The sequence below is a fragment of the Lissotriton helveticus genome, chromosome 4_1 (genome assembly GCF_964261635.1).
Source record: "Lissotriton helveticus chromosome 4_1, aLisHel1.1, whole genome shotgun sequence".
NCBI classification, from domain to species: Eukaryota; Metazoa; Chordata; class Amphibia; order Caudata; family Salamandridae; genus Lissotriton; species Lissotriton helveticus.
The window spans coordinates 656,348,569-656,363,461 of record NC_136063.1 but is presented as its reverse complement, the minus strand read 5'-3'; the positions used below and the strand labels follow the sequence as shown (position 1 = coordinate 656,363,461).

At 46.3% G+C, this 14,893-nt stretch overlaps 2 protein-coding genes across 2 annotated transcripts in view; both read left to right on the top strand.

Moving 5' to 3' along the window:
* Positions 1-14,893, top strand: part of LOC144828042 (lipoxygenase homology domain-containing protein 1-like) — a 224,298-nt gene that overhangs the window by 41,937 nt on the left and 167,468 nt on the right. The gene's annotated exons all lie outside the window — the stretch shown is intronic.
* The window catches only part of RP1 (RP1 axonemal microtubule associated), a 1,491,030-nt gene that overhangs the window by 1,472,929 nt on the left and 3,208 nt on the right, over positions 1-14,893 (top strand). The gene's annotated exons all lie outside the window — the stretch shown is intronic.

The window sequence follows — 14,893 nt, the reverse complement described above, 5'->3', positions numbered from 1 at the left end:
TCGCCATCCACGTTCAGACACAGCTATATGCATATCAGTCTTGGCCTTGTGTCTCATGGGAACAGTCCAGCCCGAACTGCCAAGCCATGTCTTCCCTGGACCCAAAACAAGCATCCTGGGAACAGTTTCTGGGTAACACCCTTCATCAGCCAGGCTACCTTGAAATACAGGGGCAAAGTGAGCAAGGAACCCACGTCTGGGCGTACCCTGCCAACTTAGGGTGAACAAAGCAAACACAAGAGGGTGATGGACGGAGCACTGAAACTTTTCAGACACTCATCCCCAGTCAAAGATCTGGGTGGAATCCCTCATCATCTTTAGCTCACTTTGCCACCCCAGTTCAGACACAGCTATATGCAAATCAGTCTTGGCCCTGTGCCTCATGGGAACAGTCCAACCTGAACTGCTAAGTCATGTCTTCCCTGGACCAAAACAAGCATCCTGGGACCGGATTCTGGGTAACCCCCTTCATCAGCCAGCCTAGCTTGCATCCAGTGGCAAAGTGAGCAAGGAACCCACGTCTGGGCATACCCTGCCAAATTAGGGTGAACAAAGAAAACACAAGGAGATGATGGATGGAGCACTGAAACTTTTCAGACACTCACCCCTAGTCAAAGATCTGGGTTGAATCCATCATCATTCTTTAGCTCACTTCGCCACCCCAGTTCAGACACAGCTATATGCAAATCAGTCTTAACTCTGTGCCTCATGGTAACAGTCCAGCCCGAACTGCCTGGCCATGTCTTCCCTGGACCGGAAACAGGCATCCAGGTACCGGTTAATGATTAACACCCTTCATCAGGAAGGCTATCTTGCATCCAGCAGCAAAGTGAGAAAGGGACCCACGTCTGGGGTCACCCTGCCAACTAGGGCAAACAAAGCTAAAACAAGGAGATGAAACGGAGCACTGAAACTTTTCAGACACTCACCCCCAGTCAAAGATCTGGGTTGAATCCATCATCCTTATTTAACTCACATCACCACCCCAGTTCAGACACAGCTATATGCAAATCAGTCTTGGCCCTTGTTAGATCTGGGGGTCTCTAGTTGGCAATGGCATTCACCTTTGTCCAAATAGGGACCCTTTCTTCTAAATCAGGATAAGGGGATTACACTCCTTAATAACCCCTGATCACCCCCTTGGTAGCTTGGCACGAGCAGACAGGCTTATCTCAGAGGCAGTGTGTTAAGCATTTGTGAATATACACAGTAATACAGTGAAAACACTACAGATGGACACAACACAGGTTTTATAAAAATAAGTATTCTTTATATAGACTTAAACACAAGACCACAAATGACAAAAATCCACAATACTACACTTAAGATTACTTAAAAGATGATTAAAGTCTCTTAGTTCAAGTTGATGGTATATGCGACAAAGTTCTCAACAACGTACCTGGATGCGTAATGCAACATAGACAAAAAAATTCGCAGAAGGGGAGATGCGTCGGTTCCGTGACCCGGGGGAACGGTTGCGTCCTTCCGCAAAGCTTGCGCAGAGTATGGGACTCATCGGGAGCCTTACTGGTGCAGAGGAGATGCGTAAATTCCCGGCCTGCGGGCCCGTTGGGGTGCGCAAGATGGCGCCTTGATGCGATGTGATGATCCAGTTGCGATGCGAGAAGATGGCGCCCTTGATGCGGCGATGCGAAGACGATGGGATGATGCCCTGGCAGCCTTGCGGCGACTCTGTACTTTGGAGCCGCAACAGGCCCTGTGACGCGCTTCTCCGGCGATGCGATGGCGTCTCTCTCAATGGCATCACGCTTCTCCGGCGATGCAACAGCAGGCATCTTCGATGAACCCACGCTTCCAGGGAGATGCGACCAAAGTTAGCTTCTCCGGCGTTGGGATGATTTCAGCTGCGGCGGCGACAAGCTTCTTCTTGATGCGTCGCGCTTCCAGCTCCCAGAGGCACGCAAGTGACTGGAGTCAGAATTCCCAGCAAGGAAATTCAGGAGGGAGCTGGAGGTGAAGTCTTTTGGCCCTGAGACTTCAGCAGGAGGCAAGCATAGTTCAAGCCCTTGGAGAATATTCTGTAGATGAAGGTCCTTACAAAGTTCCTTCTCCTTTCCCTTGGCAATGAAACAACCACTGCAGAACAACCCAGCAAACAGCACACTGGCAGAGGGGCAGTCCAACTCCTGCAGCTTCCTTGGTTCTTCTCCTTGGCAGAAAGGTTTATTGTTCCAGAAGTGATCTAAATTCTGTGGGACTGGGTCCCAATATTTATACCCCAACATCCTTTGTTCTCTGAAGGCAGAGAGGCCTCTGCCTATCTCAAACCAGTTCCTGAGCACTTTGTTGACATGACTCTCTTTTTCCTTTCACTGTGCAGGGCAGAGACATCAGCCGCCCCACAGGAGGTGGAGCCAGCACAGGGGAGGGAAGATACTGCTCTGGAGCACTCTGTTGACAGGATTCCTCTTCTCCTTTCACGGTGCAGGGCAGAGACATCAGACAAGACAGCATTGTAGTGGGAAGGCCCAGCCCTATTCAAGTCCCAGGTGCACTCCTCCCTCCCACCTGGATGTAAATCTCCCTATTCACCACTGGGCTGTCCCAGACTGTCTCCTGGAATTTCCCCAGCCCTTTCACACACAAACCCAGACAAGAAATACACAACTCAGAAGAGGCAAGTAAATACCTGGTTTCTAAAAGTGGCATTTGCAAACACAGGATATTAAAATAAACTTTACTAAAAGATGTATTTTATTATTCTGAGTTCAGGCATACTAAATTCGAATTTCCACCATGTTCCCTGAGTCAGTTAGGATTGTAAGAATGTAACAATCTTAACTGCCCATTCTGGCCTATGAGAACAGGTAGCCTTCAATAGTGAAAAACGAAAATGGCTGGTATTCACTATTAGAACATGCTACACACATCAGAGCATGTCCTGCCTTATACTTACAATGCACCCTGCCCTTGGGCCTACCATAGGGGTGTCTAATATGAATCAAAGGGAAGGTTTAGGGACTGGCAAGTGGGTGCACTTGGCCAAGTCGACATGGCAGTGCTAGACTGTACACAGGCCTTGCAATGGCAGGCCGGAGACATACTTTACAAGCTGCTTCTGTGGGTGGCACAACCAGTGCTGCAAGCCCACCAGCAGTATTTGATCGACAAGCCCTGGGCACACATGGTGCACTGTACTAGGGGGCTGACAGTAAATCAAATAACCCAATCATGGAATAACCAATTAGTACATCAATTTAACATAGGGCGCACTTGCACTGTGGCACTGATTAGCAGTGGCACAGTACCCAAAGCGTAAATACAGCAAAAACATATCAAAACAGAGGAGGCAATCTGTCAAAAATGGAAGGGAGACTCACGCCAATGATGTCCGGTCTAACAGCCCTGTCCCTCATTGGAACAGTCCAGCTCGAACTGCCAAGCCATGTCTTCTCTGGACCGGAAACAAGCATCCTTGGACCGGTTTCTGGGTAACACCCTTCATCAGCCAGGCTAGCGTGCATCCAGTGGCAAACTTAGCAAGGGGGCCACGTCTGGGCGTACCCTGCCAACTTAGGGCGAACAAAGCATTTTCACCCCGAGTGGATCGGGTATGCCAAGATTTGGGTCCCTTTGGTCCCGTGCTCTCCATTCAACTGGAGTCAAGCTATCGTGGCTGAAGGGGGCTGAAAGCCCAAAAATGGTCCTAGGATGCTTGTTTGCAGTCCAAGGAGGACCTGGAATGGCTGTTCGGGCTGGACTGTCCCCATTGGGCGCAGGGTCAAGACTGAGTTGCATATTGCTGGGTCCAAACTGGAATGCCATGGTGAGCAAAAAAACAATGGATTTTGGCCCAGATCTCTGTACTGGGGTGAATGTATGACATTGTTCTGCATTCTGTCCATCAATTGTTCTTTTTGCATTTGTCACCCCGAGTCGGATGGGTATGCCCAGATGTGGGTCCCGTGCTCTCCATGCCACTGGAGTCAAGCTATCCTGGCTGATGAAGGCTGAAAGCCCGAAACCAGTCCTAGGATACTTGTTTCCAGTTCAGGGAGGACCTGGCCTGGCAGGTCGGGCTGGACTGTTCCTATTGGGCGCAGAGTCAAGACTGATTCGCATATGGCTGGGTCCAAACTGGAATGACATGGTGAGCAAAAAAACTATGGATTTCGGCCCAGATCTCTGTACTGGGGTGAATGTATGACTTTGTTCTGCATTCTGTCCTTAAATTGTTCTTTTTGCATTTGTCACCTCGAGTGGGATGGGTATGCCCAGACGTGGGTCCCATGCTCTCCATGTCACTGGAGTCAAGCTATCCTGCCTGATGAGGGCTGAATGCCCGAAACCGGGCTTGGATGCTTGTTTCCAGTCCTAAGAGGACCAGGTCTGGCAGTTTGGGCTGGACTGTTCCTATTGGGTGCATGGTCAAGACTGATTTGCATATGGATGGGTCCAAACCGGAATGGCAAGGTGAGCAAAAAAACGATGGATTTAGGCCCAGTTCTCTATACCGGGGTGAATGTATGACATTGTTCTTCATTCTGCCTATCAATTGTTCTTTTTGTAAATAACAAATATCCTCCAAATTGGATAGCAACAAAAATAAGCATTTAATCCACAGCTATAGTAAGCCCCAGGAATCGTGTTCTCCTCTCCATGCAAAATTTGCCAAGTTCCTCCCGTCCTTTTAAATGTGTATTCACAACTACTAGTTCCTACATGTCTGTTTCGTTTATGTGCCCTTCTTCTGTAAACACAAATTTACCCCTTATGTTGGCTTTCTAAGCATCACTAGTTTTATCACTAGCTTATGTTATGTTACTGTACCTTTCTTCAAAGCAATTATGTATATTTTCTCCATTGGATGCATTAAGCATGTTAGATTATTCTTGTGAGCCTCAACACCATCTATAGATCTGTGTGGAAAGAAATAATGTTATATCCATTCCTTTTGCTTGTGGGTGTAAATTCATGTTTTGTACGAAAGGAACCCTAGAAAGTATAAGATCATTGTTAGAATAGAAATATTTGATATGTCCTCATCTTTAAACGAATGAAAATAGGATGCTGCATGAAATGGCAATAGATAAAGGCATTTGGTAGCATGTTACTTCTTCTGAAACAGACGTTGGTAAATGTGCGCAGCCATAACAGTCCTTTCTGTCGATGGTATTAGTGTATTCTTGTACTAACCTAGAGCAAAAATGTGTAGAAAAATTATTTTTCTTATAGCTCACAAAAGATTATTTACATTGATCTTCCCTAAGGTATGTTTGTGATTTAGTAGAATTCTTTGCTTTGGGTTCTGTATCTGGCTTAAGTAAAATCCTATTTGTCCTATAGAAATCATCATTAGTGTTATTATGAAAATTTAACATATGATATACTTACACTTATTTTTAATGCAGCACATTTCTCTTTGAGTCAATTCCATGCTTCTTGAATTCAGCAGTTCTCTTTCCTTTCTTTTGGTTACGTTGAGAATATTAGTCGTTATCTTTCTGTTACTATTAGACAATCCTTAACCATACTCTGTGTTCTTCTAAAATGTTATCTCTACTCTTCTACTCCTCACTTAGAGCTAGGTTGATGTTATCTCAAATAAAAGACTAAAATAACAAACGTCTAACAACAAAATTAGTTTAATCAATGATTCTTTAGCGTTTCTTCTTTTCGTTCTTTCAAATCTTTTCCCCTCAAGTTTTCAGATTGATTTCAAGGGGGTTCTAGCGATTCAGTATTCACTTTCCACAAGTCTTCCAAAGTGATATTCAATGCTGTGTTCATGTAGTATGATCACTCAGGTGCTGAGTGCCTGCAACATTTCACCCTTGCTCTTTTGGATCTTCTCAGAATTTGTTCATTCGTGCTGTTGATGAGCTTCTTCTCAGGTTTCTGTGTTCAAAGCTTTGTGGCCATTCAGCTTGTCAATTTACTCTTGTTCATCCAGAACTTATTCCTTCACATGGATCTTCTATTTGTGCGGGCACAATATTAATAGCACTTCCGTTTTGAGGATCAGTCTCTGCTTCTTTTTCATTAGAGTCTTTGATTCCACTTTCTGTAACTTCAGGCACTTGAATTTCTCATTTAGCTTGTTGATCTTCATTCCTCTGTTTCTCTTGCTGTTGTATACAGGCAACAATGCTTCTGCTCTGGGTGGTCTCTCAGGTGATGCAGTTACCAATGTTGTTCTTTCAGGATCATAGAGAAGTCCTCCTGAGGCACAGCTGGGAGAGACCCCTGTGTTTTGCTCATCTTTTAAGAACTTCTTTTAAAGGTACTTTCTGATTTTAAGATTGTATTTTCTGGTCATATTGCACATTGCTCTTTATTGCACATTGACCGCTCTCGGCTAGAAGTGTACCGCAAGGTCTCAGTGGAACTTCTGACACAGAGGCGGCCATTTTGGGGGTATTCAGGTCAGAGGGCTAGGTCTCATGCCCCTGAACCTATTTAAGATCACCCTGCCGCGAGCGCGCACAGAGAAATCCTCCTGAGGCAGAGCCGATAGAGACCCACGTGTTTTGCTCATCTTTTAAAAAACTTCTTTTAAATGTACTTTCTGATTTTAGGATTGTATTTTCTGCTCATATTGCACATTGCTCTTTATTGCACATTGACCGCTCTCGTCTAGAAGTGTACCGCAAGGTCTCAGCGGGACTTCCGACACCGAGGCGGCCATTTTGGGGGTATTCAGATCAGCGGGCTTGGTCTCATGCCCCTGAACCTATTTAAGATCCCCCTGCCGCGAACGCGCAGCGGACGTGCTCAGCGCCAGCCCCCTGGACCAAACTCAGCAGATAGACCCCCTGCATAAGATACTCAAGAGAAAACATGACAAAACTCAATTGCACCCCTAGTAACCATAGGTGTACCATTTTTCAGCCTGAAAAAATGTGTCCTACGAGCCCAGTCGACTGTGAAGGCTGCACATACCTAATATTAGTATCCAGCCGGTTCTTGTAAGAAGCCCCACCCAACCTCCTACTAAGCAGAATGCCCCTAAACACCCCTGGAAATTTGCCCTGCTTAATGCTAGGTCTCTAGTGAAACATAGCATAGAAACTGCCTCCCTCATCACAGAGGAGGGCATACACGCGGCTTTCATCACGGAGACTTGGACAGATATGGCATCTGGACCAGATTTAGTTAATGCTACCCCGACTATTTCTGCCATACGCTTAATAGACAACAGAAACGTAGAGGGGGCCTTGCCATCATTTACCATCATTCTATCACAGCGTCTTTTAATCCTTCAGTTATAGAAGACTGTGAAACACTCAAATTTTGCCTCAAACTATCCCATCATTATACTTTTAGAGGCACCCTCGTCTGTAGAGCACCAGGCCAGAGAGGCCCTTTTTTAACACAAATTACTAGTGTAATAGAAAGGGGTATTTGCTCTGACTCCTATACCATTCTTGGGGACTTTACCAACTAGAACTACCCATGCATCCTGACACCTCTAACCTACTTGACCTCATGAGAGGGGGTAACCTAGAGCAACTGGTTAAGGGTGCTACTCATGTAGCTGGTCACACATTAGACGGCATTTTCTCCAATAATCTCCAAATCTCAACAACTAATATTTTGCCATTAGTCTGGTCTGATCACTCAGCAATCCTCTTTGAGCTTTCAATACCGGACCGCAAAATGCAGAATTTAGCAGTTAGCCACACCAAGAATAGAGCCTGGAATAAGATAAAAGAGGAGGATCTAGTTCAAACGTTATCCAACTCCATTACCCCCATTCCCAGCAACATAGACGACGCCCCCAGAGCCTATACTAAATGGCTGAAGTTGGCAGGGAAAAAGCTAGCTCCCTTAAATAGCCTCAGCCATACCAGACAAAATCCCTCCGCCCCATGGTATTCAAAGGAGCTGAAGGACCAAAAACTGCCCTGCAAACAACTAGAAAGAATATGGAGGGAGGGCTATAAAGAAAATGAAAAAAAAGAATACAAATCAGGGCTGGCACTCTAAAAACAACTTCTTAAAAGCTCAAAGCAAGTATTTTTTAGCAACAAAATTGCTTTGGCAAAAAACTCCCCCAAATAACTTTTTAAAATTGTAAACTCCCTGGCTCATCCTCAGATCCCTCTGACAGTGGCCAGTCAGGAGCTCTGCAACAAAATAGCTCAAAGTCTCTTTGACAAAGTCAACAACATTTTCCAAACTTTTTCATTGTCGGACCATAGTACCAGTTTTACTGATGTAGGGCAGGCTACCTATCCTGATATACAGACTCTCAGATCTTTCTCACACTTAGAGGTAGCAGATACTCTCAAATTACTGTATAAAGCTAAATCTGGCTCCCCTACTGACCCGTGCCCATGTTCAATTGTAAAAATGGCAGCAGGGCCCATTGAAACACAATTGACCAACATCTTTAATAGCATCTACCAAGAGGTATACTTTCCCAAGGAATGGAAGCATGCATCCATCCTACCCCTCCTAAAAAAGACGAATTTGGACGCGGATGATCCCAATAATTTTAGGCCTATCTCTAGGCTACCCCTTCCCGCAAAACTCTTAGAAAGCAACCTGAATTCCCAACTGAACAGGTTTCTACAGGACTCACAAGCCCTGGACCCTACTCAATATGGGTTTAGAGTGGCCCATAGCACGGAAACGGCACTCCTGAAGTCCACAGAGGAGATCAGAACAATTCTGGATCATGAGGGGAAAGCTGTACTTATTATGCTGGACTTATCTGCGGCTTTCGACACGGTCCATCACAAGTTGTTGATGGACCGGTTGGACAAGTTAGGGATCAAGAACAGTGCATGGAAACTCCTCGAATCATTTCTTACAGATAGAACCCAAACAGTGACACTAAATGGATTTAAATCCAAATCTTTTTCCCTGCCGTGTGGAGTGCCACAGGGCTCTTCATTAAGCCCAACGTTGTTCAACGTGTATGTATCTTCACTAGCCCCCTTAATTCAAAGTTTTGGGTTCGCATCAACATCATACGCTGATGATACCCAAATCGTCGTGACTCTACTACCAGAGAACCTACACGAAATTGCAACAAGGCTGAAGGATTGTGTGCAAGCAGTAGGAGACTGGGTGTTCTAGAACTACTTAAAGCTTAACTCCGGCAAAACGGAGGTGGTTCTCTTTGGAAATGACCCCACCTTTTGGACTCCTAGCTGCTGGCCAGATTAGATGGGTCCTCTACCCATCCCTATAAAAAAGGTCAAGAACCTTGGAATCTTGATCGATGATAAAATGAGTTTCAGGGACCAAATAAACCAGGTTGCCTCCACCACCTCGTACATCCTTAAATCGTGCAAAAAAATCATGCTCCTGTTGCCCAAGGACTCACAACAAACTGTAGTATCTGCCCTCATAATGTCTAGACTAGACTATTGTAACAGTCTCTACCTTTCGGTTCATAAAGGATCAATGAACAAACTACAGATGCTGCAAAATGCAGCCGCTAGGCTCTTAACAGCCACCCCAAAATACAAATCCATCGCAACCAAAATAAGACAACTTCACTGGCTCACTGTCAGCAAACACACTCAATTCAAGTCACTCTGCCTTGTGCTCTGCATGGCATAGGACCGAATTTTCTTCAGCAACGCTTTACTTGGTATAAGCCCAATAGAGCTTTAAGGTCAGCAGACCAAAAACTCATCAGCATCCCTCAAGTAAAAAAAGCAAACTGGGATGGAAGGAGCTTCATGATCAATGCTGCAAAATCGTGGAACTCACTACCACTGAGCATTAGAAACATCCCTAACCTTCTGCCCTTCAGAAAGGCACTGAAAACATGGCTTTTTGCAATCTAACTGGTTATCCCCCTCGCCCAGCTCTTAGCAGGTCTTCTCTTAGCGCCAGGACACCTTCGTGTATCAGTTTGCGCTTTACAAATACATATAACATTAACATTAACATAGACCACTATTGGGGAGGAGCCTAGCCTGCAGCCATGATGGCCGCCTGATCCTTCGGCTCCGCCGACCCGCTTGTCTCCCTCCCGTCCCGCGACCTATCCTGGTGATGATCCTGTTCCTAAGTGATGTATTCGGGTTCGGGAGGTGACCCCGACTCCGCTGGTGTGTTTCACTTAGCGCTCCCGGCAGTGAAAACGATGGAGCGTCCTCGCCTTCTCCCGGACGCTGCCTGGCGCTGACGGGTCTTTGTTCTCCTGGAGTGGCTGCCATCGCCCACGACAACAGCGGCCACTGCAGCCGGCTCTGGGCCGGCCGACGTAGAGCGGCGGCTGGATTCAGTGTTTCACCCTTATCCGATCTACGCCTTTCAACGAGAGGGGCATGTTGCCTGCGATCGCAACATTGTATCACCGCCCGGGCTCCCTGATGTCTTTGTTTGCTGCCTGTCCAGCTTTATGGTGCGGAGGGGGCCATTTTGGAAACGGAGCCGTCGGAGCTCGTTTTTCATGCGCCCGGGCTGCATCTGGTGCCGAGGCAGCTGCGGGCGCGGCGCTTTCACCCGCTTGGAGTAACATGGTTTGTGTTCCCTTTGTGCCCCCGGCCAGATGGTGCTCTGCAGTGTGCCGGCGAGGTGCTCAGCTTCGTGATGGTGACGTTGACGGGCAGTCCTACGGGCTGCACCGAGTTTTTGAGCCCTGTGTCTATGGACCTGATTCATCCCTCCCTCCTACTGCACCGGTGCGGATTGCGGACATTCTGAGAGCCCTGAATACTCTTCGTACTGAGTTTTGTGCCTATGCCTGTGACCTGGGGCACAGTATGGATGCTGTCCTTTCTGTGGTGCCCCTGCATGACCAAGCACACTTACGCCCGAGTGACGCTGACCCTCATCCTGCGCCCGGCTTTGGTAGGCTGTCTGCCCAGATATGCCCGGAGGTGCTGTTGGTGTGTGCTCCCGAGATTCCCCGGCTGCTGGCCGCGCCGGGGATGCAGCGGTCTGAGGTCTGTGTGCTGGTTCAGTGTGGGGGCTCTCGTTCTCTGACGCCATGTTCGGACGCTCCGTTCTGGATCGTTGGAGACGCTACCTGCGCTATCCTGTGGCTGCTTCTACTGCCCGGGCCGGATGAGCTATTCAAGTGTGAGGCTTGCACTTCTATCGCAGTTGCCCATGTGAAGTGGGATTGGACGGACTTTGTTGGACGGCGTTCTGATCGGCTGGGATCCCACGGGTGGTGTGTCCCGTTTACGATGACTACGGTGCAACTGGACAACGTTGAGACTCTCGATCGCAGGGGCCAGGGTTGAAGTTCCCCTATTATTTGCTGTGGTACTGTATACTATCGGGACTTGGGTTGATGGACGGTACTATGAAGCTGGACTTTGTCGTGGCGCTGGGCGGCGGGGGGCGGGGTAGAGGATGTTTCCTTCCAGGTTAAAAGTGTTGTTGCTCGTACTGCCGGGATGTTGAAGTATAGCCGGGGGTGTTCTGACTCATCTTGTATCAATGGCGGGGTCTAGGGATGGGCGGCCCGAATATTGTCTCCCGGGTACGGGTTGTTTCTCTCCTCCTCCACTCTTTTCTTCTTTTTATATCTTTCCCTACTGTGGGGCAGTTCCGGGGCGACAGGCACGCTGTTAGTGGGTTTGGCCGTAGCCATTACAGGGGTGCTGGGTGGAGGGTGTGGGGGGGGTTTCTTATTTTAGTTTGTTTCGTTCTATGGTCTCTATCGCTCTTTTCCGGCTTTGGGAGGGTTCTTTCCTCTTTGCGGGGTGGGGTGACTCGGGGTCTTGCACCCTTTTTCCTGTTTGGGTTTCAATGACTCTTTGTCTCCTGTTCTGGGGGTGGGCCTTCTGCGATTCCGCTGGAAACTGTTATTTTGTGCATTGCTGCCTATTGTTTGGTTTCATTGTTGCGGTGGCTTAGCCTACACAGTTGGATATATATTGCCCACTCTCAACTGTACATGGGGTACGCCCCTCTTGCTGCGCTTCTTTTGTGTCCCTTACTGCAGGGTGTGCATCCCCCTGTCGCAGCCCCCTCGCTTCCTTTAGGATTTAGGCTTAAAATGAAAACCACCTTTCCTGTGTTGCGCGCCCCATCGTCGCTTCTGGCGTACTTTGTATTATCCTGCTTGTACCCATTCTTGCGGCCGGCCGTGATGGTTGTGGGCCTGCGCATGTATCTCCTGTTTTTGTCTTAATAAAGGTTTTCAAAAAAAAAAACAAAAAAAAAAACATAGACCACTATTGCTTCCCCTGGATTTCAAACCTTTTTGGTGTGTGAGGCATGAATCCAGTTTGAAATTCCAACACACTTAACAACAGTATTTGTCATCAAAGTGACCTCAAAGGGGCCTTCCCATCTGGGGTCAAGACAAGTATTTTTCGAATGTGCTTAATGATCACGACCCAATCACCAGGAATGAGATTGTGGCACTGTTCTTATTGTGGATCGCGTGTTGCCGCCGAAACCTGATGAGAAATAGAACGGACCGCATCAGCCAATCACTTGTTATCATCTTATCAGTGATATTCAAGGGGGCATTTGCAGGCACAGCAAATCTCTCCCTAGTAGATTTACATACAGGACTAGAGTCACGAGCAACAAACTGGTGTTTTCCTTCAAAATAACCTATCTTTACTGGGACCTTTTCTCAAATGGAATTCATGAACTGTTTATTTGTAACTCCTCCAACTTGGATAGTTTTCACTGAGAGAGGTAGATCTGGAGCTTCCACTGTTCTAACAGTGGATCTGGTAGCACCTGTATCAATCAAAAATGATACCGGGAAGCCATACACTTCAGCATCCACATATGGACCACTCTGGTCTACCGCTAAGATTGCTCCAAGTACACTGTCTTCCTACCCTCGCAGGTACCTTTATTGGGAATTATCTGAACCTGATCCATCAATGTCAACAAAAGGGATATTGCTGCAAAATATTTGGGTTCAGATTTTGAAATTGTGGCATGGAATTTTGAAAATAATTTGTTTTAATTTTTGCCATTTGATTTAAATCTAACAGAGAATGTCCCATATTTTGGGAGTTCACTATGACCGGTGGGGTGGGCATCAATGGGACCTGATCTTGCATAGGCATTTGCATCTGCTGTGCTGACACATTTAGCGTTGTTATTCCTTCCAGCTTCTGTACATTTTCACCATTAATATTAGGATTATATCTACATTCTCTTTTCCAATGTCCAATTTTATGACTGATGTGACAGGGAGTAATCTTTTTCATGGCAGCAGCCTCTATTTCAGAACCTGTACCCACAAGAACACCTCTACCGTGAGACACGTTAAATCCTTCTTGCAAAAGGATTCTGAGAACCATTCTGAGCTAACATCATTTGTGCCAACATAAACTTCACCTTGATCTTTTTCTGCTTCATTTCTAACTCTTCAATGCAATATTTAGCAAAACTCAAGATTTCATTAAGTAACTTTTTCTGCCAAAAGATCACATTTTATGTTACATGCATACAGATCTGTGGCTTCAGTCAGGTCAGGTCAAACAAGCTTTATTCGACGATTGTCATAAAAGCGTAACAATAAAATTCATTCATTAAATAAGAATGAAATACATTAAAATAATAGTAAAAGTGAAATTCATGACAGTTAAAATAATTACAATACACTTATATACATCAGGTAGTCAAAAATAGACATTCAATGACTTATCCCTTCATCCTTTTGCTTCTAGTATTCCATGACCAACCTAGAAATGTAGCCACAGCTGTATACACTAGAGGGTTAGCACTTGTACAAATAATTCTAGTGGCCACTACTCCACTCCTTGTGCCCAGCAATTTTCACATTGGTCGCAACCAAACTCTACATGGAGCGGATTAGGCAGAGCACCCAAAGAGTAGATGGCCAATTGATTCCAGGGGATCCAAGCAACATGGACATGAGGCATTTCCTCCACTTGACCACCTGGATGTGAACGCTCTAACTGGAAAACTGCCAATTCTTAATTGAAAATAGAGCTTCCTATCCAGTGGCTTTGTTATGTCGTCCCAGAATGGCTCAAGTAGAGTCTCATCCTTGAACTCCATAAAGACCCCTGTGAGTGAAAGTGGAGCAGTGGTCCTAAAAGCTCTAGAGGATATCAATCCCCAATAAAAACCCTTGATTACCTTTTTTGACGGCAACGTGGCATTAATCGCATCCTCCCATACCTCCAGCAAGCCCAGCTCTCTGAGAATCGCTCCAATTCCAGAGAGCCATTTGACCTGATGGAAGACATCACTTTTAATTATGTCCATGAGCTCCATGGCGAATGTTTTCAGTTCGGGTGTTGACCATAAACGCCTCCAGTATAATACTGGGTGGAGGTTTGCAATAATTTCAATTGGTCTCATACCCACGTCCTGAAAAATGGGGCCCATGGGGGTGCTCTGTGGTAGATTAACAAGATTGTGTAAAAACCTGTTTTCAGAGCCTGTCAGCTTATTTAGGTTCCCAAACCCCCAACTTTCTACACCATAGAGTGCAGCGCTCACCGCCTTTGCATTGTAAACGGTAATGGCCGGGGCCACTGGCTTTGTCAGAGACTTGGCATGTTCTTTATTCAGTGCCCCAGCCAGTTGCCGGTGCTTGAGCGTTGCTAAGTCTATCTGTTCGTTCCATCGCAGATCATGCTGGATGGTAACACCCAGATAGCTGAATGATTTGACTTGCTCCAAGGGTAAGTTATTCATGAGTATTTTTCCCCTGTATGACTTGTGTTGGTTAAAAGACATGAACTTTTATTTTAAAACATTTATTTCCAGCCCGTGGTTGGTGCAAAAAGTTTCAAAAATCTCTAGTACTTTTTGGAGACCACTTGGGGTCTTGGAAATGATAAGGCAATCATCAGCAAACATTAAAATTGGTACCTTCACACCTGCTAGGGTTGGAGCATCGATATTTGCTTCGATCAAGACTTTTGTCACATTGTTGATATACAGAGAAAACAGGGTCGGGGCTAACTCGCAGCCTTGGCGCACCCCCCTCTCTACTGGAAACTGGTTA